At 33.0% G+C, this 27,409-nt stretch overlaps 1 protein-coding gene across 1 annotated transcript in view; it reads left to right on the forward strand.

Annotated features, from left to right (window-relative positions):
* Positions 1-27,409, forward strand: part of LOC128991696 (26S proteasome non-ATPase regulatory subunit 1-like) — a 218,485-nt gene that overhangs the window by 179,930 nt on the left and 11,146 nt on the right. The gene's annotated exons all lie outside the window — the stretch shown is intronic.

Genomic DNA, 27,409 nt, shown 5'->3' on the forward strand with positions numbered 1-27,409 from the left:
ATAAAATTCTTGAAACTTTGTATGTTCATTAAGGATACCAAGTAGAAAATTACTTTTAAAATTTATTTTATCATAAGGTAGAGTCTACAACTAAATGTTCATCAGCACCTAAATGTTACACACATTGAAATATATGTATTGAATTAGTTTGCATTTTCGTTAGAATGAAAGACATGATACTTAAACAGTTCTAATGTATCTCTATCTTCGGATTTCTAGTTTGGATAAATTGATAAACGTATCTATTTCAGTAGAATCTGAAATAGTATAATCTGAATTTTTTAAAAACGCTGTTTAATATATACGTGGAACGAAACAAAAGAAACACTTGAATACCGACGTTATCAGTTTCGTTTGTATTTAATGAATGAAGATTTCGTGATCAGAATATACATTCTAACTGAGACTACACAGAATTGTCCACGGTATTATATCATAAAAATAGTCTTTATGTGTATCTGATTTTACACTGCTATTTTATAAAACTTTATAAAGGAAATGTGAATTGCATCGTAGAGCTTGCCTTTTTTCAAATTTGAAGGTTTGCTGCAACGGGTGTGTATCGTGATGTGTTTTACATACTTTCACAGCATTACAGATAGGTTGGTCACTATATTATAAAGACTGTAACAATGCGCTATCTAGTACACCCACAGTAAACTAAGACACTCAAACCACACAGCTTTTGTTTCTTTTGATATAACATTGTACAACATTGTAAAAACTCTTGTTCTTTTCAGAGCATACTCTTTTGTTCACGTTGCCTAAGTCCACGCTTCGCTAGTTTAAGAGATATCATTGTTCTGTAAAATATAATGTATTTACAAAAGGAGTATTAACATTTTAGTAATTGGTTGTAGCCTTGCCGGTAAAGATTCTTCAACATGGTTATCTAGTGTACGTAGTAATTAACGTGGTGTCCTGTTATAATTGTAAATCGTAAACCATTTAATTAACACATGGTTGACCTTAATATCTAACAGTACTCAGAATTTTTGAATGCTATTTAAAACCTCTAGACTAAGTTCATAAAACAAAACTGTATCAAAATATAGTTGCTTATAGAGGTCACAATAAATGTTTGGTGTAATATACGAAATCTTACCGTAAATTTACGGGCAGTAACTTTTTGTGTACCCTACTTGTGATTTTATATATTCACGAAAAAACGATTTAAATCCCACTCACATCTGCTGGACAGCAAAATAACGTTTTAACGAACTTAGTTATCGAAATAACAAACAGAGTTAGTAGTTAAACATTATTTAACAATGTTTATCTATGGTGCATCTTAGTAATAAAGTTAATTTAATGGAGCGCTATGGAGTATGACGGAAGGCGACCGCAACTTAGATTGAGCGATGATGAGGAATAATAAACCCCCCTCTCTCACCCCCGCTCAAATTCTTGCTCTGAGGGTGTTTGTTTGATACATTATATTTACGAAATGTTTAAATAATGTATCAAAATTGGTACTTATTATATCGACAACACTGATAAATCGACGTCCAATTAAGATTTTAATGAATTTAAATAAAATCTTCCTAACCTAAGTTAACCTAACCACCCTTAGGATAGGTTAGGTTATAATTATTAGGTGGGGTTTATGTAGTACGTAATTACCTAAAAATATATAAACATTTAGTAAATATAATGTCATATAATATAATAAAAATAGTATGTTGACACTGCAACCTGCCAAATATTTTATAGTTTACTATAATTGAGAATTCTTAGACTATTCGTAGTTTTCTGGTGTTACGACGGCTAGTTGCTCCATATTATTTCTGGAATACTTTACATAGAGAAAAATTTACAAAATATTGTAAACTTAAATGTTGAATGCTTTTTAAACATTTAAGTTCACAATTTTGTTAATTCTGATTTTGTTACATTCTAAGTATTTTTGAAGTATAATTTAAAAGGAAGACTTACTCCTGATGAATTACGTATAGTTGAAACTGGTTTCAATTCAACCCTGGACTCCGAATAAGCTAGAATTGTAAGACATTAAGGCAACACACCTTATACGACAAAGGCAATTGTGAGGTGTCCTACGCAATACTTTGCTGTTAAAGTCCCTAAAGCTCCGTAGACTTTAGCTCCGTTACCAACATAGCAGCTCCAATGTCATATAATTTTCTCCCACCAGACCCGACCTTTCGTGTTGGGGAACTTTATCTTATTTCCTCACCTTCAGACTGAGCGAATTAAATTCTTTTGCCGAATATAGGTTATGGTAAGCCTATTCTTGTAATCAAAGAATTCAATGTTGTAAATTATTAATTAAAATGATCGAAATCGAAAATTTTAGCATATATTTGAACTTATAATATGTTACTGTTTATATTCGATCACAATGTATTATACGAGGTAAGAATTAGTTTAGTGTAACTACAAAGACTTACTTTTACTGTTGTATTAGGATAAAACTGAATTTCCGCTTGAATACCTTTACAAACTCAAATGCTATTATTGTCTCTTTTTAATTTATTGTTGAATATAATTTATTTTTAAATCGGGTTCGATTGGTTCAACGAACTTCAGTTCACGATGGTGTCTTATAATACTAAATGCATTATATCCTTATTTAGCCTAGCGTTAAAATAGTCTTCTATTGTGTTAAGTCCACACAATATTGTAAACAGTTAAATTTATAAAGATGATGTTAGTGTTGAAATTACGTCTTGTGTCGTGATTTTTCTTGACAGTTCTAGTTTCTACTAACTCCAATTACAAAAATAGAAAAACTTTTACAATCTCTGAAAATAATCCCATAGGTTTTCTCACACTCGGTTTTGTTGGTTTTAGTTTCGAGCTTACCTTATCTAGCATTCCCAGGCAGAGTTGAGATTATAACTTTGTATAGAATACGGCTGCAGTTGCTGTCTATCGTTATTGCATCTTTGTTTTGACGATTTGTCAGATTAATTTAAGAGAAACTGTTTTGAATCAATTCCGAAACCAATTCAATGAAACAACACAAACAAAATTTTCATCGTTTCGATGACACAATAAACAAAATATTTCAAGTAAAACAATTAATTGTTTATGTCGATAAAGTGTATTTACAAATTACTATAGTTTATTTGCTATATATAAAACTAATATCGTGGAAATATTTGGTTTCCGTGTATTTTTATAACGATTCTTTTATCTTCAAACTTAATGCAAATGCTTTTGCACCGCTAACGTGAATTTGATTACTGGGATTATTCTATGATAAGCCCCAGCTTTTGTTTGTGCAGTTAGTATGTATATTTTTCCAATAAAATGTCAAAGAATTGGCACAAACTTTAATACAAATATTTAAAATGTGAAATTCTTTGGGAACTATGGTGATTTATAATAGTAACAAAGCGGTTTGTCAAACAGAACATGGAGTAACATTTTTTAACAAGTATTTTATGGAATTTTTTTTTTTTTAGAATTTTAAGTCGTAAGTGATTTTGAATAAATTTTCACCACCACTAAATTATGATTACAATCATAGATGTATGGTAATTAGTTTAATGATCAAAACTCAATAAAATTCAGGATAGTTCAAGATTCAACCAAACATTAGAGAAACATTTAACACCTTTTTTAAGGTTACACATTCAAACCACTGTACAATGTACATGACCAGTACAACATGTACAAGCAGAACATGGTTGTCGACCAAATTACATTGACTGTAGTGAGACACGTTTCACACTCATTAGTGTGTTAAGCGTCATCTCTTACCTCCCTTAGATCACGGGCGTTGACTTCATTGGTTGACCAAACCTGATGTGGTGTATTGTGCTCACCTGTATGATTGGATGCAGGCTCAAAACTATAGTCTGTATGGTGGAACCTGTCTCTTGACCTGGTCTACCTGGACTGGCCCGGGCCTGGGGAAGGGGAGGAACAGGAAACAGGTTCCATCATACATACTATAAACGTTCAACATTCCATCGAAAAATATCCGGCAGGTTAGGAATCATACTGTAAATTACTAAAGTATGTGTAAAAAGAAATGGAGAAGTGTTCGAAGACTTGGTTCGTTTCCATCAATAACATCAACACATAGAATGCTTATTTAGACGTTTATTTTCTAATGTGCCTCTAGAAATATAGATTAGTTATATTTCTGAAAGCTTGGTTTATAAAGTTTTGATAAAATTCGACTAATTTTTCTCTCTTTTACAGGTATGTTTTGGAGATAGCATTCATTGGTGTTGTAAGTAAATCTTAGTTAAATTTGCTTAAGCATATGAACTTATATTTGTGTAATGACTGTCAGCATGAGGATTTCGCAGAAACTTGGAATAATTTCGCAAGCTCAACAGCTATCAGTGCCGTATAATTGGTGTAGGTGAAATTTTCTGTTAACCTAGCTGGTTCTCTAAAAAGATTCCCGATTAAAACTTTAACTGTTAAGAGGATAACAATTTATAAACCACAAAACTCAGGAAAGGCTAATTATATAGAATTTCTCATTAGTCAATTTCGAGTAATCTCCAAATCAATTAGAAGAGCTTGATGCACTTTTCAATTTGTTTAAAATATTGTCTTCAATGTTGAAACACCACATACATGTTTACTCTTTAAGCTTTTCTGGGCTATTGTTAGATTAGGGCCTGACACTCAAAAACTATAGAAGTGCAAAAATCATTTTACCGCCAATTTTTGTTTTAAATTTACCAAACGCATATAAATAAACTTCGCTTACCTCTCATCAATTCCTTGAGTTTTGCAACAATTTAAAAATCTCAGGAAGAATTCGATGAACTTTTTCAACTTGACGCGACGCTCCACGGAAAGTGTGTGCTCTTAGCGTAAACGGATTGCATGAAAAGCTTGAGTGTTGAGTGTTAGGTGTCGAACAGAGTCATTCACTTACACTGAGTGCATTGTTTACACTACTTTGCACTCAACCTATCACCGCCATCTTACACAATGTCGTACGCACTTAACATCTCTCAGTCTGACGTGGGCCTGGGAAGGTTTTTGTTAAGTTTAACAGGTTTTAGCAGAGAACTTTAAAGAATTTAATTTTTACATAGAATAGGTAGATATTTTTAAATCGTAAGAACATTAGTAGTATCTCATATGGTTATCACTGAAATATTTTCTCTCAAAGGTTTATATACTACTTATATAGTAGTTGTTCGCGACATTAAATATGATATAGCTTTCGACGGGTCGTCTTTGCTAGTTGGCTGGATTAAAGAAAACAGGTTGTTTCTTTCTTGGATATGACATACAGTAAAAGGGCAAAGGGAGACAAAAGTGGTATAGAATAGCTATTCGACATGCTTTCTTTCCAAGCCGTATTGAACCTATGAAACCGTTCACAAAAGCTTCGAATGCCGTATGTAGAGTACTAACTTGCAGAGGTCCAAAAAAGCTCTCATATCTGAAGAACATTAGTCAAAATCCCTCATGGGCTGAGTTTTGAGTCAGTTCAAAGAGTATTTGGGAAGACCAATCCCCTCACTTCCCGAAGGTTTATCATTTGATTGGAAGTAGACCCTTCATGTATTTTGATCCAATGTTGTTCAACAAATTCCCAAATAGTTTCAAAGACATTTCAAACTCAACAAGTAATATTTAGAAAAGTTTCAGGTTTATTTTACAAAAGTATACATCGTACAATTAGGAAAACATATATAACCATAAACGCCACGGTAAACTGAACTTCTTTTAGATTATTTTAAAGATACTATGTTAATTTTGTGAAAGTGTAGTTTTGTAACAAGTCGGGAGAGATATAAAAAATCGGTGTTAAATTAAATTGCTTTTGGGCGCGAGCAGGTCTCGAGGTAGAGCGGGGGCTTTGGTCCCTGAGGCCCCTAGTTCAAATACCGCCAATCACAGATAGATTGATCTATGATGCTGCTATTATCTAGGCATAACCTGAAATAATGTGGAAAAAGATTCCGGGCTACAGTACAACATCATAGACGGCAAATTTGGGACACAATAAAAACCTGGAAATCGAGAACTGTTAGGAATAGTTGAATTTTAATTTCATTACTGTACATCGTATGATGTATGTAGATCCGAGATGGTACAGATGGACCAATACGAAGATTGATGACGTCACTATGCCTGTCAAAGTTGTTTTCCAAGCAGCATTATTAGTCAGCATAAATCTTTGCCTCGTTGATGTGTACCACTTACTCGCTTCTTCTCAACTATTAATCTTTTCCGGGGAAATTCGTTTGCATACTGCAGAAAAAAATGTTTCGTCTAGTTTTTAAGATTGTGGATTAGGTCATTTGTTGTGTGCAGCTAAATTTTTAAAACTATTAAATGATTCAATGTTGATATTCGTTTTTGGAAAATTTGTATTGATGGTATATCATATCAAGAAATAAAGTTTAGGAATAACTCGAGTTTTTTGCTGGTTGTACAAAAGAGTTGAATTTTTCTGTATTTTTTCGTAACATTCTTGGTGAATATAGGTTAAAACAGTAAATAAATATACTCATACTAGCTGTTTTTACCCCTCAGCTTTGCCCGATATAATTTTAATTTTCTTCCCTTGTCATTAATATTTTTATAGCTAGATGTATCAGATCATAAGCATATTTGTAGGCTACTGAAGTACGAAAATGCTCGACCAGAGCTGAATTTAATTTATCAAAATTAATTGACGATTTTTTAAGATTTGGAATGTGCAAAAAAGATAAATGAAGTTGGGACTAAATCGAAACTTCGTGTTTTATACGAATTGAGTAAAACACGATTCGTGTTCTTGTTCATGTTTAGTTTATTAAAATCGAGTCATGTAAAACGTTAACCGTGAAGCTATAGGAGAGTTTATTATGATTAAATCACACTGCAGAGGAGTAAAATAATCGTGATCTAAATAACCAAACTCTAATTTCATTAAAGTGAACGAAGATTGTTTTATAAATGTATAGTTTTCCAATACACATCTCAACAAAAGGTGAATTTCATTTTACTTTTAACATGATTCAATTTAGTTGGAATTCTATCTGAAGAATTTGTTTTCTAGGGAAATGTATCCTTCAGGGTTAAAATTTCTATTAATAATTTCTGTATTTGTGTAAATCTACGATGCATAAATTGAGAACGGTAGTCCTTTTAGTATCAATTAATATATTAAAATAATACTGTAATCTACTAAAGTTGATATATATATATACCTTAAGTATTTGTTAAGCAATTATTCGATTGAATTAATGGATACAAATATAGAATTGTCTTATATTTACAAAATCTATATATAAAAAAAAGTTTTTATTTCTTTTCCGAGTCGGTTTACCACTTCTACCCGACTGATTTTCATAATTTTGGTCTTAAATTAAAGGTATGCACACACAAATTTGTCATCAAGCATCATCATTCATTTGTCTACTGTATTACTCGACCAATAAATATTAAATTTGATATTTTTTTTATTTTTACTTAAATTAAAGGTGTATTTCACCAGTTCTAATTACACTATCCTATATGTTTTGGTCTAAGAACCTTCAAAGAAATACAGATTTTGTATTTGAACTATAGTTATTAAGATCGGTACATGAACCACACTGCTGAATCACGATTAAACAATAATTCTACTTGTTTTATGACTTATCTGCAATCAATGAAACGTAACTCTATTTTATTTTTATTATTTTATATGTATTGGTCTTAAAATACTCCTAGAAATAAAGGCTTTCATTTTAGATATTGATCGTTTGAATCAGTTAGGTTCAAGATACTGTAATATTCAATCAAAAACATTTTTTATTACCATTTGAATTTGGTTTTGACTCGGGAAACGCCGGGTTTTGCTGCTAGTACATAATATCAAACACAATGTGGTTTAAAATAGGTTACAAATGTTTATAACAATTAACTCCATTAGGTGGAATCCATCTTAACACTACCACAAAAAGATTTTACAAATAAAAAAAAAATCATAGTCTTACAATTGCAACTTATACGGGTTGAGTGCTGTAAAAAACCCAGCGTTCGTTGAAGGATTGAAAGTCCACTATAATTGTAGACGATGTAATGCTGTAATAAGGTTTCGCCAGTTACAATAGCTCCATAACGAGGAAACCCTTCCAATACCTGGCCAGAAACTTTGTATTGTAACAATGCGCCCAATTATTACACTGGAAACTTGGACCAAGACTTGCAAGAGTTCTTGGTCTCGGTTATTTGCAACAACAATAACACTACTTACAAAATAACAATAGTTATTTTTGCCACGAGTGTGTATAAAGTATCACTTTATGAAATTAGAGAAAGATATTGACACACGAGGCTTGTGGAGTGTGTCAATGTTATCGAGCTTAAAAATACACTTCGACCACGAATTGCACAATTTTGTCTACAGTTTTTAGTATGTAACAGCTAAAACATTAATTATGTACGTAACAAATCTACTTACATAATTGATTGGCTTATTGGGTCTGAAGATTATATTGAGCGTTCAATCGAAATCCACCTACCTCTTACCATATCTTATATGTAGACATTGACGGTCCAAGTGTTAAAAGTTGACAGCATAAGTGGAAATATCTGTTTCAGGAGTGTAATAACACTCCACATAATTTCAAAACAATATATTTTTTATCGCGATTGGATTATTTTTGTATAAATCTATACAAAAATAAGGAGGATGTTTATGTTAAGTCTAATAAGACTTAACATAAACAAAGTCCAAATTTTCTTTTGTTCACTTTCTTGTCATCCGGAGTGTGGAAAAGTAAAATTTACCTTTGTTCAATACTTTTCTTAACTCGTTTTGACAACTGAACAAGCAAAATTGTCAGAAAAGAGAGCAGAGTAACATGTAAGAAATCTGTTTTTTTGCAAACTAATTCGAGTGAGATAAATGTCACTTTTTATGGTAACTGTGGTAAAGAATTATTACTCTTAGCTAAATCCAAAGTTACGGGTTTCCTTGACCATATTTCCATGCATTGCCTGTCTATTGTCTTTGAATTAAGATATTGATACCTAAAATGAGATGCAATTTCCGTCACTAAAAAAAGTAATAAAAGTATCGTTCTCTTCAGGGCGAAGACGTGATGTATCAACAGCTTATTACCATACCATGATACGCCACGATTTTAAACTAAAGAACACGATTTTATTTGCATAATAAAAGTCAATTCAACTGAGCCATAGAGTTGGCAGTAAAATGCTGTTTTCTTTTTTATACAAAGTCTTTAAATCACATCAAATAATTTAATTTTAAAAAGTATTTAATTTATTAAAACTTCATTACTTTTTATGCCTTTATTACACAGTATAAGCTAACTGAGAAAATAAAATTTCAATAGTATAGGACTTTATGAGAGATTCATTCATGAATGAATGGTATAGTGGATGTTCTCTTTTTGTAAAATACTGGCCACAGTGGTCCGTAGAGACAAGGTGCTTTTCAGTATTTAAAAATTAATATAAATTATTTTTTCCCTGATTTTGACAATCTGAATGTAATTATTGGAATGAAAAAATTGAAATTATTTCTGGTATCGTCCAAGTTGTCTCTTTCCACCGTAAAGAGCAAAAAGGTTTATAGAGGTCTTAAAAGAGAAATTGAAACAATTTTCTCTCTACAATTTTTTTTCTACTGATAACTTTCTCAGTTGTACCGTAACACCCACTCAGTTTTGAAAACTTCCCAAGATCCTTACAAAAACTCGAAACTTGGAAATTACCTCCAATACAACCTGTAAAGGTCGATTTTTGACACAAATATCTAAACAGAGTTGCAACAGGAATAATAAATAGGTCTCGGCCGCGCGGTCCCTGAGTCCCACTACGAATTGAAAGGGACTTGGCAACAAAAGAAAGTTTACTTTGACATTTACTTTCTGATTGATGGAGAAGACTGCGGACTTTTGAGCTAACAATGTCTGCGATTTGTCGAAACGCGAACACTTACCTATTTTGGGAAGTGGCATTGGTGCTTGAATACATAATGTGGTGGGAGTGAAGTAATCGGTTTTGTTGATTAAATTGAAGTTTTTATTACTTGCTTAGTGTACAGCTATGCGAAAAATTACCTTTAAATAGGTTAAGCACTTAAAACATCTTGAAAAACATTTAATTTAAAAAAATCGTACATGTGTGTCAGTACTTCCTATTACGTTTTTCAATCACAATTTTAATGTATTTAACCTACAAAATAACCCCTATCGTATTAAAAATAAGGTTGATGAATATCATGAGAATACTACTTGGCTGTGGTGGGGTTTGCTGTTGGATCTGGATTTTCAAGTAGACTCAGCTGTTTTGATACATTCAGTGTATAATGTCACGTCACTTATCAACCTAACCGCATTAATATAGTTTTTAAGTTGGTTCGGCTTTTATTAAAAGTTTTATTGTGATATTTTTGTTACCTACAAATATATCTAATATATATAATAAATATTAATAAATATATAATAAATATATAATAAATATATAATAAATATATATAAGGTATAGGTTGAATACCTGAGAACAGGGGGAGCGAGCTGGTGTAGTGGTTAGAGCGCGGGACTTCGGTTCCAGCGGTCTCGGGTTCAAATCCCGCCAGATCACCATTGGATTTTATCCATGAGATAATGCCGCAACCCCTAGGTCTATCCTGAAGTAATGTGAAATACAATCCCGGGCTCGTGCCTAGCGTCCTAGGAAAAAAATACATGTGAACAAACAATTAATTTTAAACGTGTCGTTTTATTTAGTTTAAATAAAGTTGAAAGCTGGCAAAATGTCAGGAATGTAAAGTCTACATATAAATACTGTGTACACGAAAAAAATTTAGTTTGTATTCAGTTGGCCCATAGAGATAAAAATATTTTAAAGAGACCGTTTAATATGCCCTTGTAGATTTTACACGCCTTTTTGCTCTTTATTCCTTCCACACTCTTCATGCAAAATATTTAACAGTAGCCTTATTTATATTAAGTTTTAAATACAACGTACTTTTAGATTTGTTATTCACAATTTCAATTAGTTATTCTTCTCCGGTAAGGTTATGAATTCAACCGTTATCAACAGTTTTGTGCACGGATGCACAAACTCCCCGCGAAACAACGGATGTCTCGCACAATATCAGACGGCACAATAGTGGCGTGGAACAAGTCTTGACTTGCAGACAATTTGTGTAATGTGGGGTAAACACTCGACTGATTGCGGGGGTTTACATACGTACTTAGTCGCAACCCCCTCCCCCTCCCCCCCACCGCCATCCTGTTGAATGTATTGTTTGTTTTGTCAAATGCGAGGATAATAGAGATAAGTGGATGAGTTATCGTTAAAATTAAATAATGGGTTGAGACTAAGCAGGAAGTATTTGGAAATAGGTTTATACAGGTGTATTACTTTTTTTATTTGAATATATAATGGTGTGGCATTATTGGTAAGAGCGTAGGTTCCTATTTTGGTCATTGAATGTTTAATATCCCACCTTCACATCTAGGACGCTAGTTCTAGCCCAGAACAGGTTTACACCTAAGGCTAGTTTAGAGGGTTGCGGCATTATCATAGAAATAAAATTTATTGGTGATTGGTAGGATTTGAACCCAGGGCCTCGGGAACCGAAGGCCACGCTCTTCCAATAGACCAGCTTGTTCGCCTAAGTAGATAAAAAAAGCCATGTAATACTGCGATGTCCCGACGAAGGGGAGTCAACTTAAGACTATATTATTAACTACTCTAGAAAACAAAAGGAAAAGTTTCTTAGGCGAGTAAAATTTTCTCCACTATGGCCCTGGAGTATCCCACTACAATCCAAACAATACATTTCGTGCGTGTGTTTATAGTAAAAATAAAGAACCGAAAAATATGATATTTACAAAACTAAACTGAGTTTTAGGGTGCATTATTTCAAGTATATTTACACACCAACCTCTCTCAAAGATATTTTTACATTGTCAGAATCAACGTGAATAAAAAGTTATGTCATCATGAGGTCAATTTTTACGAGAGAATTTATGATACATTGTGACTAAAGACCCTAAAGATATTTGTTTCACAATGTTAAAATTTAATTATATTGTAAACAGTTTTAATCCTTTAATCGCAAAAGAGAAAAATAAAGGTTCGTGGGCCACCTACGCTGCTAAATTGCATTTCGTTTGGCTTTCATTTAAAGGAGTTCTTTCGTAAGAGATCGTTCTTTTCATCTTTCTACTTTTTGTACGCTCTCTGGAGAACCGGCCGCTTTACTTTTGATTAAAAAGTATTTAATGTTCTGTATATGCTTAGAGCTTTTATATTATTGCAGTAATACATCCCTGCTTGTAAATACATGCTAGTTTTTTACATATAAATTTATGTATTGTAAGCGGGACACACCTGGCTCTGCCTTTTTAACTCATTCGTATTTTTTTCGAGTTACCTTGTGAACAAAACATCAGTTGAGTGTGTTTCTGTGTTGAAGAAAATGCCATTGCTACTGTTTAATAGCGTTTAAAAAGATTAGTGTACATCGTTACTGTTAGTCCTCTACATTAATTTTAGTATCTTATCGTTTAATAACATTGATATATTTCAAATATAAAAATACAAAGTTAAACCTGGTTAATAATCAATTTTATTGTGTACATGTCTAAAGACGAAACGCATATTCTAGTTTGTAGTAATATAAAATGTTACCTCTTAGAAAGAAGGTGTTGGCTATCATTTTTTTATGTATGCCATTTCTTGTCGCTTTATGCACTGGTAGCGTATTTTAAGTATATTTCATTCTTAAAGTATAAAAATAAAGATTTTTACAGCATTTAAAAAAATATACAATAAATAACAAAATTAGTTCTTCAATATTAAATGACACATTAACGACACAAACGACGTTGTTTTACGTAGAACAAGTACAGTAATGAGATTACAAGAAGATTGTTGTTGAGGAGTAAATTACGTTTTCCAAGAACTCTTTGTTGCTCTGTGTGCTTTTATCAAATCCACACATCAGCTGATAACAAGATGACGTCACAAGGGAGTTAGAGGTGTGCTGTCAACTTTGTGTGTGGGTGTTGGAAAATATCTTGGTTGGTTGTTATAGTGTATTAAATATTGCAAAGATGTAAAATGTGCTATATGAGTTATACATTTATGATGCAACGTTTAATGCAAGAGAGTCAAAAAATGAGTAGAGTTAATCCTTGTATCCTAATAAAAGCTTGATACAACTAAAATGCAAAAACTTAGGCTAATGTAAAACGTCAGTTAAGCAACTTGATGCTAAGAGCAAAGAAATGATTTTTGATCTTTATATTGCTATCAATTTTTAAAGGAACTTAAACAAAGGCGTTAAAAAATTACATGTTGATCTTTATTAGATTGTTATCGGGAATTGTCACAACTTGATACAATGGGAGCTGAGCTGACAATATGCAACATTTGGGATTAAAAACATTAGCCTAATAAATGGTGTAGTATAACGAAAATGATTTCTCATCCTTTGGGTCAAAAGTATATCACGACTGTAGAATTGACTATATAAAAAATACAGCTGATGTCTTTAAACCAATTGGTTTTTAAATGTCGTATTTTGTATGTGAAATAATTAACTTGAGCTCGGTTCAAAAAGGGTCACTTTTGGCGCTAAATATAAAATTTGCATACTCCAAAAATACTTTTAGTACTGCTATGTACATTTATGCACAACTAGTCTTTATTTCTTTTATGATTTGTTCCCAATCCCACATATTTTCATTGGGTATATCATGCTGAATGGAATAGAGAAAATCCACAAGATTTAACTATCTAATTAACTTATTAACAAGTTTGGGGTGTGTTTAACAGTCGGCCAATTAGTGAAGTTCCTTACAGCCTCTGTTAAAAGCTTGTTATATCAAGTTACCAGTTAGATTCCAGCGATTCTTGGAACTTTATTTACTACTCTCTGGGGAAGGAAATCTTTTAACAGTTTTGCTAAGCCGACGTGATTTAAGGAAAGTTCAGTCTTCATTTAAGTTTCGGTATTGGATGTGAGAAACGAAACATTTAGTTTTGTTCTTTTGTGTTGCAAGAGTCTGTCAGGTGTTTCAATGTCGTATTTTAAAGTAGTAGAATTTAAATTTTGTGTATTTATGGTTTCGTAGGTATATTGATATGACAAATTTGTTTTGCTGTAAGTGTAATTTTTATTTTTTAATTGTATCTTTGTAGTCGTTGGTCTACATTGATTTACGTTTTGCCTTTGTTGAATATATTCATCATATTTTTATTCACACTGCATGTTAAAGATCTTCAACTACTTAGTTAGCTAATATACAAACTGTACACCATACAACATAGCCAAAGCTAACACAGTCATATAAATAGCATGTAATTGTTATTTTAATAAGTCAACACATTTAATTATTGGATAAAATCATGTGACTACATCAAATTTTGCTCCGGGGAAAAGTGCCATTGGCGTAACACAATATTAAATTGAAATAAGTTATTTTACGTTTATTTACCTAGATAATTGCACAATATTACTTTTCAAGTTATTTCCTTTTTCCACACGTTGTTCAAAGCTTTTTATTTTTGTTGATATAAAAAAAGAACTAGAATTGTAATTTTTTTAAACAAACAGACTAATATTTAATAAACATTTTCCTCCGGTGATGTTGTAATTGAGTTTACACTATTTATCATAAGAAACATAAGCCACTATCAGCTATGAGGATGAGTGGATATTCGCCCACTAAACAGAAGTTCGCCGCTTCGATCCTGAGTAAAGAGAAAAGTCTTATTAATGGATCGCAACTATTTACCCTTTTGATAACGGGAAAACAAATGGAATTGACTGGTTATTTAATCAATGAATCTTTTTTAGAATGATCCTGACTAAAGAACTAGTCAATTTTAGTCAGTATGAAAGCTATTGCGTCATTCATTCAACACTCAATAGTTCAATTAGCTTTGCCTTAATATACTTCATAGTGTGTAGGGGTCTTAAAGAGTTAATATAATCTAATATCATGCGTATATTTGCAATACCTGGATCAACGCCTAGTAAGCTAGTCTTACAAACACGTACAAAATTGTATACCTTTATACACCTGTGCCCGCGTGCAATGATATACAATTGTACCATATTTATTCGATGGCCTAAGTCTGACGCACCTGTTTATTTATGAATCACCCGACTTTGCGTGGTGGAGCGAATTGCCTACCTATAATTTAATGGGACTCCTAGAGTACGTCGAGCGATGGAAGGTAATTATGTGGAGGCAACTCTTACATGCAGCCACGCGATTGTTGGAAATTGTTACGATTATTGTCGAATTATCGTTTTTTGTTTCCCTACGATTTAGTCATTTAGTTTTGACAAAGATAATTCAGATTTCAGTCCAAATTGGGAATAATGGCTTAACTTGCATTCATTTATCGAAACTAAAATTTATGATGCGACACTTTTTAATTTGTGTTAGGATGACAGTTTTATCGAAAGATAAATTTACTGAGATATTGCTTTGAATTTATAAACACACCTGTCGCATTTTTAAGTAGGCGAATTTCCAGTTTTTTTTGTTTTTTTTTTGGGGGGGGGAGGGAGGGTTATAGGTCAATTATAAGAGAAACTATACGACTAGGTTAGCTTATTATATCAATAACATTAACTTAAAGCGTTCTAGGGAAACGTAGAGAAGCGAAAGAATGTTGTTTTGTTTATGTATGTTGCCTATGTATTCATTGATACATTCATTGAACATTTATCAGTGGAAAATCTGAGAAAAGCGAATTAGTTTGATCTCTATAATGATTATTTTGTACACGACGTGTTTATTGTATCTCTTTTGCATTTTCTGTAACCGATGGGTGTAAAAAATAGTACCGACATTGTAAACTTTAAAAGATTGCTCTGAGAGTATACAGTACTAATGATTTTCCCCGAGCAAAGCTTGGTCCCCAGGTACTATATCTTATAAAATAACAAATATTTCCCTCTTCCCATGTAGGGGTGATTTGCGAACTCTTTTAGATAAAAGTTTACACGTTTGATCTGCACAGCGAGATATACTAAAAGGCGCGATTCAAACACGTAAATTTCAATATGAAATACACAATTTTCACCCAAAAACTTAACGTTTATCGTGTTTAGTCTAGCTTAAAAACAACACAAATTACTTTTCTGTGAAAATAAATGACCACGCTACAACCTTTACTCGGATCAATTTGTATTTACGGTCCAGTGAGCGACCGCAAACTCTTCGCTCTGGAACGAATCAATCCTCTTCGCGTGTCAGGCACCACGTCTTTCAATCAAATATTTTGTAATTGAGGTTTGCTCGTTGTATTTTTATGAATAAAATTCTAAAGGTGTTGGTGTATTGGTTTCGGTGACAGACGTGTATGTGTAAATACAGAATATGGGGAATGTTGAGTTGCTGGATATTTAGAGCTGTTTTGGTTATGGTTGCCGATTTCGTCAATAATTAGTAAAGATTCAATATCATCATGCTTATTCAGTGTATTTCCGTCGTCTGGTCTTCGTTGATTTGTACACAGTTAAAAATACTTAAAACTTCAGGAAAGAAGTAAAGAATTCTGTCCACACAAAACATTATAAATAAATGTGCGTAGACTTAATTTTGTTTAACCTTGCAGTCAGAATTACCAAGTATATGAGGGAGTTTTTTTTCAACCCTGCAAAATCTGCTATTTCCAACAGTTCGTAAGACGGCGTCCTATCTGAGTGAAGGAAAATCGATCGGTCGTCCGTCCAAGCGAATTGAGTGTCCATACTAGGCCGTGTAGTCGTTGCAGCGACTGACGACAGTTCCTCTTCATTCGATCATTGTTACCATGTTGTCGGTGGAGAAAAGACTTCAGTGCTGCTGGACAGTTCTTCTGTGATCTATGTTTTATAATTCCGAAAAGCATCCCAGCCTCAGACTGAGATTTACTCTGTTAGCTGCTTTTCCTTCTAGTTTTATTTTACACCAGAATAAAATGTTTCTGACTTCTGACTCCTGATTGGGAGCGTTTAGAATGCATCTATGATTTTTAAAGTACTCAATTGCTTACAGCTTGAAAATGGGGAATCACAGATGATCCATTACGAAGCTATGGCGTGAGGTTTCTTACCTTGAACTACATCGTGAATGTAAAAAGGTACGGTGTACCTTTTGATGGTTCTTTTTGGTATCTCGTCATTCCTTCATAGTATGAGAAAATTTAGACCTCAATGACCAAGCATTTTTAATTTAACTTTGAAGAGATATTGTTCTGAATGTTTCTTTAACTGAAATAATTTCAAATGATTAAGTTAATTGAAATAAGTTGTATTTGTAGAAATTCGAGTAGGAATATCTCAAAACATTTACAGACGTAATCGTTATATTTCTGCAAGGACTGGTTACACAGCAGTAATCGATTTCTGTCGAGATAATCATTCGATAAATCAAACGATCCGATCAAAGGTTCACTTCGTGATATTGTGGACCGGGTACTTTTTCCATTTAGAAATAAAACGAAAAGTAATTCATTGGTAAAACAAAACGATTCCCCAAGGACAGTCTGGCTTTACCTAATCTAATCTGAGACCTTTTAGAAACAAAGTTAAAGTCATCTCCGACCCGTCAGTTCATATCGGCGATTTCTCTGATTTCCCCGGGGGCGAGTTACAAAAATCAACAAACGTTTTACCTCTCTGTCCGCCAGGAGCGCTGCACATAAAACAATAAAACCTGGACTGATATATCGGTCAACAAAATCTTACGTGTTTATGTTCGATAACGTGAGATTCCTACCAAACAGAACCTTCGATAAGATATCTGCAGATCGCCGATAGTTCTTGAAAATTTTAGTATGATTGATAATTCGTACTAAACCCTCTGAAATAATAGTTATTTCGACATTTTGGAAACAGAATAATGAAAAATATACTTGTATGAATTTATGCTTGCACATTTTATTCTATGTAACTTTCACATTATTAATACTGTAACATGTAGTTTCTCCTTTTATTAGTAGGTCCTTACTCCTGATTTAATAGTGTAAAATCAGTTGTACTAGGTGCAAAGAACGAAATACACTCTTTGTCGCTCATACATTTGGGTATAATAATTGAATTAGTTGATTTAGTTGAAATACATTTGATTGTATCGTAGTATTTACCTCGGAATAAATTCTTATTTAAAAAATAAACAGTGAATAACCATAACAGTGTGTAACAGTGTGAGTAACATTGTAACATCTTTTAACAAATGAACGTTTGCGTTCTAATTCATATATTATTGTATTGCCTAAGATATCAAGGTATATTTTCTTAAATATCAATGTTATTGAAACCCAGTTGGCTCAAAACTCACATTTGCAATTCAATTGTAAGTTAAAGAAGCATCCAGAAGCATTTCGCCAAACGTATATTCTACATCAGCAATCAGATGCTATTGATGCCCATTCGTAGGTTAAATTGAACGGAAACTCGGCAATGCTACACAATACAATATTTGCAAGAGGAAAGTCCACTGTCTACCAATACAATGGTGAAATCACAAAAGGAAAATTGTAAGTGAACATCCTGCTTGGAATATTTTAAGGATACGCGTACGACTGCGAAACGCATTTTGAATTGAGACTGTCATGTATTTTGCAATATGTTCAATTTCCATAAAAAGTAAAAATCTGTTTGTAGTAGAACTTTGATTGCAACTTTTGACAAATAATGCATTTTGGTTTCCCATGAGAAATATATATTTTGTTGTGCTTATCGACTAAATAAAAAGTGGGGTGTAGGAAGTAAAAATTTAATACGAAATGATAAAATTGAAAATTACAGAATTAAATGTTGAAGAGACTTGAGTACGGTACGTAATTGAATGAAGCGGGTAAGGTGATTCTAGTACAGAAGGATCAGTAGCATAATCTTGTGACCCAATCAGAAACAGTTACTTTGATGTATGAGGTGATATATCATTTGACATAACATTCTTACTTAAAAACTGTAGAGTAAATATTTTGACGTTGAACTCATGGTTGTTACATCTAGTTAAATCGAATATCCTGGCTCGACGGTACGGTACGTAGTTTGGTAGTGATATTCTCGGGCAAGTTTAAGTTTCATACAAAATACGAACCACGTGAATCGAAGAATATTGTCGTTAATACATAAAAAATAGTAGTTTACGCAACGATTGCGTTAAGTTAGTCTTTACGACACGAGTAGAAAATTTAAGGCACGAGCCTTGGCGAGTGCCTTAAAAACTTCGACGAGTGTCGTAAAGACTATTAACGCGAGTTGCGTACACTACTTTACCTACGACCGTTTTTTAATTACTATCAATCTGGATTTAATTACTAACAATCACTACTGATAACTTTTTAGAGAGGTTATGTTTTCGTGTATTGTCATTACCACTGAAAGTGATGCAACGACTTGTTGTATAATCAGCTGATTTCCTGTAATTACGTGTTTGTTAAACTTCGTTAAATATTACATTGCTAGCAGCATTCTTACCATAAATAATATTGTCTCAGGTACAATTCGGCAAATATTTCATTTATTTTTGGACTTCCACCAACTTAATTAAGAATACGCGAGTATCAACATGAACAAGTCGGATCAACAATTAAATTGGTCAACTGATCAGCTGATCAGCTGATTAGTTGACGTTCGAAGCATTACAATTTTAATTCTTTTCTCTCAATACTTGAACCTCATTGGTCCGTTACCTGTGTGGATATGAGAAAACTATGCGGATATGAAATGAAACTATGCGGATATGAAAGTAAACAGCTGTAAAGTGAAACTTTTCAATTCTAAGAACTGGACTGAAATGGCTACTTTAAAAAACGGTCGTAGGTAAATACAATTTTCCAAGCTTAAACTTTTTATTTACGTACCCTTGTTTCTGTAAATAAAACTACGAGTTCTAGTCGGATTATATAGGAATGCTGTTGATTTTGTAGATGAAACTAATATTTTTAAGGGCTGTGATGTAATTTTTCAAACAAAACTGGACTCACAGACAGAGTTTTTTTGTGACATGCAAGACGGATACGCGTATAGAGAGGGATATATTTAATTTAAATATTACTATTCCTAGTTACTATAGGGATTCAGCTAAGTGTATTTTACCCCAAATATGAGTGAAGGATAAGTATAGAATGTGATCTGCCTTGTGTGATTTTGTTATTGACAAAAGTCAGCTGTTTCCTTAGTCAGAACCATTCATTAGGCTACACCCGATATAAGGGCTGCTGGGTCTAGTTTCTGACCACAAAAACGTAATACACCACGCTTTATTGCATATTGCATATCAGTTTGGTTTGCATAACGTGTATTTTCTATGCAAGAACGGTGATTTCGCAGACAGCGCCGAGCAGGACGTATTGTCGCTGATTGTATTTCGATCAATCATATCTGAAACATCCCACACAGGTCGGTGAACTAAACTGTTCTCCAACCGTTATTTAAAACAATGTTTACACTTTGAAATAGAATTGCGTCGAAATAAATCAAATGTTACCTTCCAAGCTATTCGCTGAAATAAAGTTTTGCTTTCCAACCACACGAACATTGCATTATCGGCTTTTTGTTTCTATTTCACATGGCTAGTTGTCACAATTTTGTATTTCAAATGTTGTCTGTTAGTTTACGTGGTTATTAAAAAAATTAAAATTTAGTTAGTAAACCATCTACGATATAAGCTGGAATAACTTGCACTACCTATTATAACAGCTCACATTACTCAAAATACGTAGTTTTCTCGCATTTTATAATTTTTAACGTGTTTCGTATTTCCCCCTGTTATACAGGTTCGGATCTCACTGTTGAAGGGAAGACGTGAGAAAAGCTAAGAAGAAAGCCGGAAGTCGCGGCGGTATGGAATGGAAGTGTCTGTTCAAAAATGTCTTCTTATGTAGAACCTCAGATAATACGCTGCGTTTTTTGTTGAATTTTTTTTTGTTAATTTCCTAACCAGATATTTAAAATGATAATGTATTCATAATAAGGTGTTATCTAAAATTTAAAATGAAAACATCACCAATATTAATTGATTTTTATTTTCATGAGACCTTTTGCCAGCTATCATAAGACACATCACAAAACATGTGTCTGGTGATGCCATCTGGCGAAATGCCTCATAAAATTGAAAATTCATTAAATATAGGTAATGTTTTCATTTAACATTTTATGTAACGCAGTATTACCAGTTGTTCTTGAAGAGAGCTGTAATTTTTGATAATGGAGACTATCTGTTAAGATTCACGTAGTGAGAATGTTTTTTCTGCTTCGTTCGTTAACAAAATAAATTTTACAGAGGAATTTACCTTTTGAACCTATATTTCATTTCTATCATGAAAATATACACAAATATACTAGAAAAATAAGCAAATAAAATTCAAATTCGTTATACATAACATTTCTTTAAATATACAATTGTTTCGAAATATTTATAATCACTGATATTGCGAAAAGATTTCACCGCAGAATCCTCTTTAAATGGGACGAACGTCGTGGGCAAGCTAAAGACTTTGGTTTGAAACACGATCGTATTCACTTGAAATGTTTGAACTTAATATTCGTTAACACAAACTAAATGTTTTATGTTTTATACCAAAGTGAATACAAACACACGTGATTCACATAACGGTACACATATGCATAACATATTTATCTAACAAGGTTTTTTTTACATTTTTCATAAAACGTTTTTAAAGCCGACCCCATGCATCTCCAGTCTCTGAATTCAATTTGAAAATAATTTTTGGTCTCGCAGAGTGTCAGGGGGAGGGGAGGGGTAATTATCCCTCAGAGGCAGGTCTCGTCCGAGGATCAGTTTAATTATTGAAAGATATCGAACCTCGAGTGGCTGTTTCGCAGCTGAAATTTGCTGAAGATTTCACCATCTTTTCTTATCAATTCTGAAAAATAATTTTCAAACTCACTGTTGTTTTGCTGATTTTGTAAAAATATTTGTTGATGATTATTTTACTTATTTAAAAATCGAAAGGGGTTTATTTGGTTCTTAGTAAGTCACAATACCACATTAGTATGGCTAAATAGGTTATTAATTCCAGAAAATCTTTAGGCAACGAGTGGCCAGTAATTATGCAAAAACCACAGGACCAACTTAGCTGAACATTTTCAGAATGATCATCATTAATCTATGTACACAAATTACGAAGACCGTTTTGAATTTTATTTTTGGATTTACCCTTTTAAAAGTTCTGAGGTGTTGTTATAAGTAGTATAAGAATGTTAATTAGTGTAAAATCTTGTCTCTTAAAAATTGATTTTGAAAAATTTGTGCAAAGTGTAATTGTAAAACCCACTTACACAAGGTTAGTATTGTCTAACTCCACGTAAAATTCAATATTTCTAAATAACAATTACTCAAAACATATGATTTACAACAATCATAAACAGAGTAAAAACCCTCCTTACATTATTAAAGTGTTTATCGAGTTGAAATAAACTGTAAAATATTCACAAAGATCCAAAATATACACTGGCCGAACTGAAACTTCGTAATTGTTTCCTTTAACAAAATTTTTGTTTTTTAAATAATATTTTTGAAAATCCGTAAATTAGTCTTTTTCACATGCGATTTTAACTTTTAATAATAGTTAAAAATTATTTTTTAACTTTTTTTACAGCTACGAGACAGTATTTGCCTATTAGGAAACCATATCATCCTAGCCGTAACGTCAACATCGTGATATATATAAATCCTCTGAAATTTCTGCATTACGAGTCTTAAATTTGAAGTAAAGATCAGCGCGCGTATTTATCGGAAGTGTTTCTTTGAAGAAAATCACAAAAGGGCAATTAACGGAATCAAAGGGCACCAAAGTGCAAATTGTCTTGCTCCTTAATTCAACCGGGTAATTGCCTTTGACGTTGAGACAAATTTAAGTAATTTAACACCGTCAACTAGATTCCATTTTGGCAGTGTCACATTGACAGACTTGTGGGGGTTGTATGTTGGGGGGAGAGGGGGGTTACTTGACCTAAGTCCAACTTGCTGAGTGAAACTTGGTCTGGATATCTGATCAATATGGAATTGGGTCCTCCCTATCTTAAATATTGTGGATAGAAGTTTTTCCACTCGGCGATTTACATTTGTGAAACAAATTCATATGCCCATTCGAAACATATTTTTTGGAATAAAACTTCCATAGTAGATTTTGATTATGATGTTGTCATCAATAACTGAAAAGTTGAGCTAAAATGTTATAATTAATAGGCAAAATGTGTATATGTCATAGTCTATATATAGGGTACATCTTTCTGTTATAAAAAATTATGATCTTTTTAAAGTATATTTGTGTCCAACGAAGCTGTTCTATTTTGTTCTAATTATTTTACAAAATTAAAAATCACTAAACATACTCCTTATAGATTATTTACAGAATCGTCCTTATGAATTGACTGAAGTAATTTACATATCTTTCGTCTGTTGTGTAGCGGGAATCATTATTGTTTTAAACTTAGTTCAATTTTTAACGGAATAATAATGATCGTCCTCTTATATTTTGACAATATAGTGTATAGCAAACAACAAAATCCGTAAAATATGAGCGAAATGTTTTGACATCAATTCACTTAAGAGTTCCTGGACATCAAAAACACTTGGCAAAACAAACTCAACGTTCTATACGACGAGAAATCTACTTGTACAGTATTACCAAGCCAATGGCTTGGATTTAGATTAGTTATTGATTAATCATTGATTAGTTAGTCAGACAGTATCTTGTTTATACATTAAGCTGAGTGACGAAACAGGTTCCAGTCTTAGTAATGCATCAAGGATATTGACTGTCTCCTGTTGTACTGTAGTATTGTTGTATTAAAGTAGTATCTTGAACTATAGTACTGTAGTATGATTGTAGTACAGTGGTGTAATTGTACTATAGTACCAGGCCGTGATAGTACTTTCATTGTAGTAAAGTAGTATTGTACTATCTTAGTATCAGTGTCTGTATTGATAGATAGTGAAGCATTGAAATGATTTTGCATGTTTTAAACTTAACAGAACACATTTTAAAGAAAAGAGATAGTAACTTTTATTGAGCAAATAATAACAATAACTGAGCTGTACAGCTGATCAGTAGTGTTCCGTTTTAGGCCCAGAGCACACGGTGTGACTATTTTACAACTGTCGTTGAAAACCAGTTGCGCGTGCAACTGTTTTGCACACGACGCAACTGGTTGTATGCGATTTCTAAACGTTTGAAACCAGTTACATACAACCGTTGGCCCGACGATGCAGTTGCGTTGCAGACTTCAGTTGCACGAGACCACGGGGTGTTTGGTGGTATTTTGACGGCCGTATAGTGTTAGGTTTATAATTTCTTATCCGACTAGCTCTAGCTGCTACAAACAGCCTAGTACTAACATTCTTGCTCAATAGGGTGAACCCAATGCTCTTTACCATATTGATAATATACGAGTGGTTTTTTATACACTTATACCAAATACAAAGAGTAGAGTGTTGAATTAAAACTCACACCTCAACCATATTGAGCAATTATATATATTATATACACAATCTATGTCGCTGACATCAAGTAACTGAAATAAAAACATATTTAACAACAACTTTACGAAAAAACGTCTAGATTTTCGCAATTAAGACCAACAAACACAACGAAATACCAAACATACGAACCGCAAAGTAAATACTCTTAATTGGCCATTCTTTTACGTTAGGTTGAACGTTGTCGGGTGAAGCGACACGTTCAATCGATCTCCCATTAAAATGTTAATGAGATGAAGGTACAATCGGACATGTCCCGTACTACAGTCTGTTTGGGAGTTTTCAATTAACTAAATGTGAACAGTTTCATCGGCAAAGCGTATCGTTTCCACAAAGGGCAAGGTTTTCGATTTCCTATATCGATATCCATTCTGCCGCCCACATGTTTACTGAAAATTAAATGTCTGAGAAAATGTTATTAGAATTCGTGTTTGAGCAAAATATTATTTTAACCTGAATAATGCAGTTTTTTTATATATTTAAACTTTAATTTGTATACTACTGTACTTTCCAATATTAAGTTTGGGTTAGTTAACTGTTAGTAATTTCTAAATTCAGATTGTTAGCAAAAAAATATAACTGTATAAGGATTTTGATTCGTGTATAAACATGTTATACCTAAATATGAATTATATTATGTTTATAAAAGCTGGAAATCTATTGAATAAATTGTTTTTTTTTATTGAGGGCCAGGCTTTAAGTAACCATGGGATCGCAGCGCAGCTAGAACAGCTTATAGTGCACTGTTTATTTATTTTTTATTTTGCACCATTTATTTTTTGAATAAATTGTGAAAAGTACATGTTTTTTGTAAGAAATTAAGTTAGTTTTTCCTGGATGGTAGTGTTTGCTATACCGAGTAATATATATTGTTATATCGTTATTACTATTTCTTCGTGACAGTTAAGGGAATTAAGGGTTTTCTTTCTGTGCTCCTTATAATCATATGGTAGTTACGTTTGGTTTCTTACACAGTTTGTTTGCATTCCCGTGTGTGTTTGGGCTACAAACTAAATAATATCAATCCACATCACTAATTAATCTAATGGTTTACTTTTGATTCTCAACACGCAGTTGCAAATGTTCATAATTAGTTTGGAGGTTATCATGGTGGTACAGACGAATTAATTAGCGTAATTTGATTTATTGATAGTGGTTGGACAGATTAGATCATACAATTTAATATGATCATTGCTTTGTATAAAGCTGGTTTGGTGGCTCAGCCAATACGAAGCACAATTGAAATATTTTCACGTAAATTGTAATGTATTGTGTGTCAAGTCATGAAGTATTGCTGTTGTTTTAGCTACGTAATATTAGTTAATTTTACCCTCCGTGTTGAATTTTTATACATTTTATCCAGAATGTATAAATAAGTGATTGTTGGTAATTTGTAATTAAAGCACGTGATTTCAAACATGACTTGATAACGTTGATAACATATCATCATACCATTTTGCAAAATAAACACAGCTGTTTCAGGTGCTCCATATCCTAACTAAATTTTCGTCGTCCAAGCTAATCATATTTATTTAACGAAAATAGTAAGCGTAAAACATTTATACTTCACCTTCTGTTTTTTTTTTCAAATAGGGATACAAAATAAGCAAGAATGTAAAATAAGCCACCTCAGTGTTAGGTGTAGTGTGAACAAAGCCACCTTAGCTGCTGCTCGCTGCTGTCACATCATACGTCAGTCTCTGCTGTCTTGATGTCTCTCGTTACCAACAAGTCAACTTTGACATTACATTCCCTCAGTATATTCAGTGTTAGGTGTAGTGTGAACAAAGCCACCTTAGCTGCTGCTGTCACATCATACGTCAGTCTCTGCTGTCTTGATGTCTCTCGTTACCAACAAGTCAACTTTGACATTACATTGCCTCAGTATATTCAGTGTTAGGTGTAGTGTGAACAAAGCTACCTTAGCTGCTGCTGTCACATCATACGTCAGTCTCTGCTGTCTTGATGTCTCTCGTTACCAACAAGTCAACTTTGACATTACATTGCCTCAGTATATTCAGTGTTAGGTGTAGTGTGAACAAAGCCACCTTAGCTGCTGCTGTCTCATCATACGTCAGTTTCTGCTGTCTTGATGTCTCTTGTTACCAGCCCCGTCTTGTTACCGACAAGCCAATTTTTACATTTCAGATTCTAACACCAAGTATATTTTTAAGATTATTATTATTCCTTGATTATTACCGTAATTACACGTATAATTTCGTATTAATAATTTGTAATACGACCACTAAATATCGCTTGAGCTTTTTTTAGAAAATCGTGCACTACAGAGACAGCCTCCTCGTCCGAGAAAATTATTTACGGTACATGTTGAGTTGTTGATATGTAATGACTTAAAATGTTGCTCGAAATATATGAAGAATATTTGTCATTAACAGATAAACAATATTCTCCTCTCATTAAATTGTACTAACACATAGCAAACCAGAAAAAAGAAATAACATATAGGTAACTATGTATTAATATTAAAATAAGATTCCCCAAATAATATTGGTTGCTACAATTGCTACAATTGCCTTGATTAAAGTTGATATACACGTTTCATGCCTTAGGATTTTTTTACAAAGGTAAAAAATAACCCTCTGTATCTTTGCATTAACAATAACGAAAACGAAATTGAATAGTTAACCCTTTTATGGATTAGCCTACACCTGGAAGCCTCAATCAATGCCCTACCAAAAGTTGTATAAATTGATAAGACTGGTTTGAACAGACTATGAGACTAATAAGCTGAGAGTACAGAGAGTAGGCCTCGACAGCGATCAATATAACACGTTTCATAGCGCCAATAACCGAGTGGTAATTAATTAACAATACCGTTACAAGTTATGCAGATGACCGCTAGGAGCAGCACTAGCGTGTGTGGGTAAAACAGTGCACGCGGTTCTCAGCTTTTCCGCTCTATCAACAGAGCAGGTTTGGGTGGGAAAGTATTGCGGATATTTAGGCAGAGCAGCACTGACTTGTGT

This window comes from Macrosteles quadrilineatus, unplaced genomic scaffold (genome assembly GCF_028750875.1).
Source record: "Macrosteles quadrilineatus isolate MER2022 unplaced genomic scaffold, UCM_ALF_1.0 Scaffold_4__1_contigs__length_99947679, whole genome shotgun sequence".
In the NCBI taxonomy this organism is placed as follows: Eukaryota; Metazoa; Arthropoda; class Insecta; order Hemiptera; family Cicadellidae; genus Macrosteles; species Macrosteles quadrilineatus.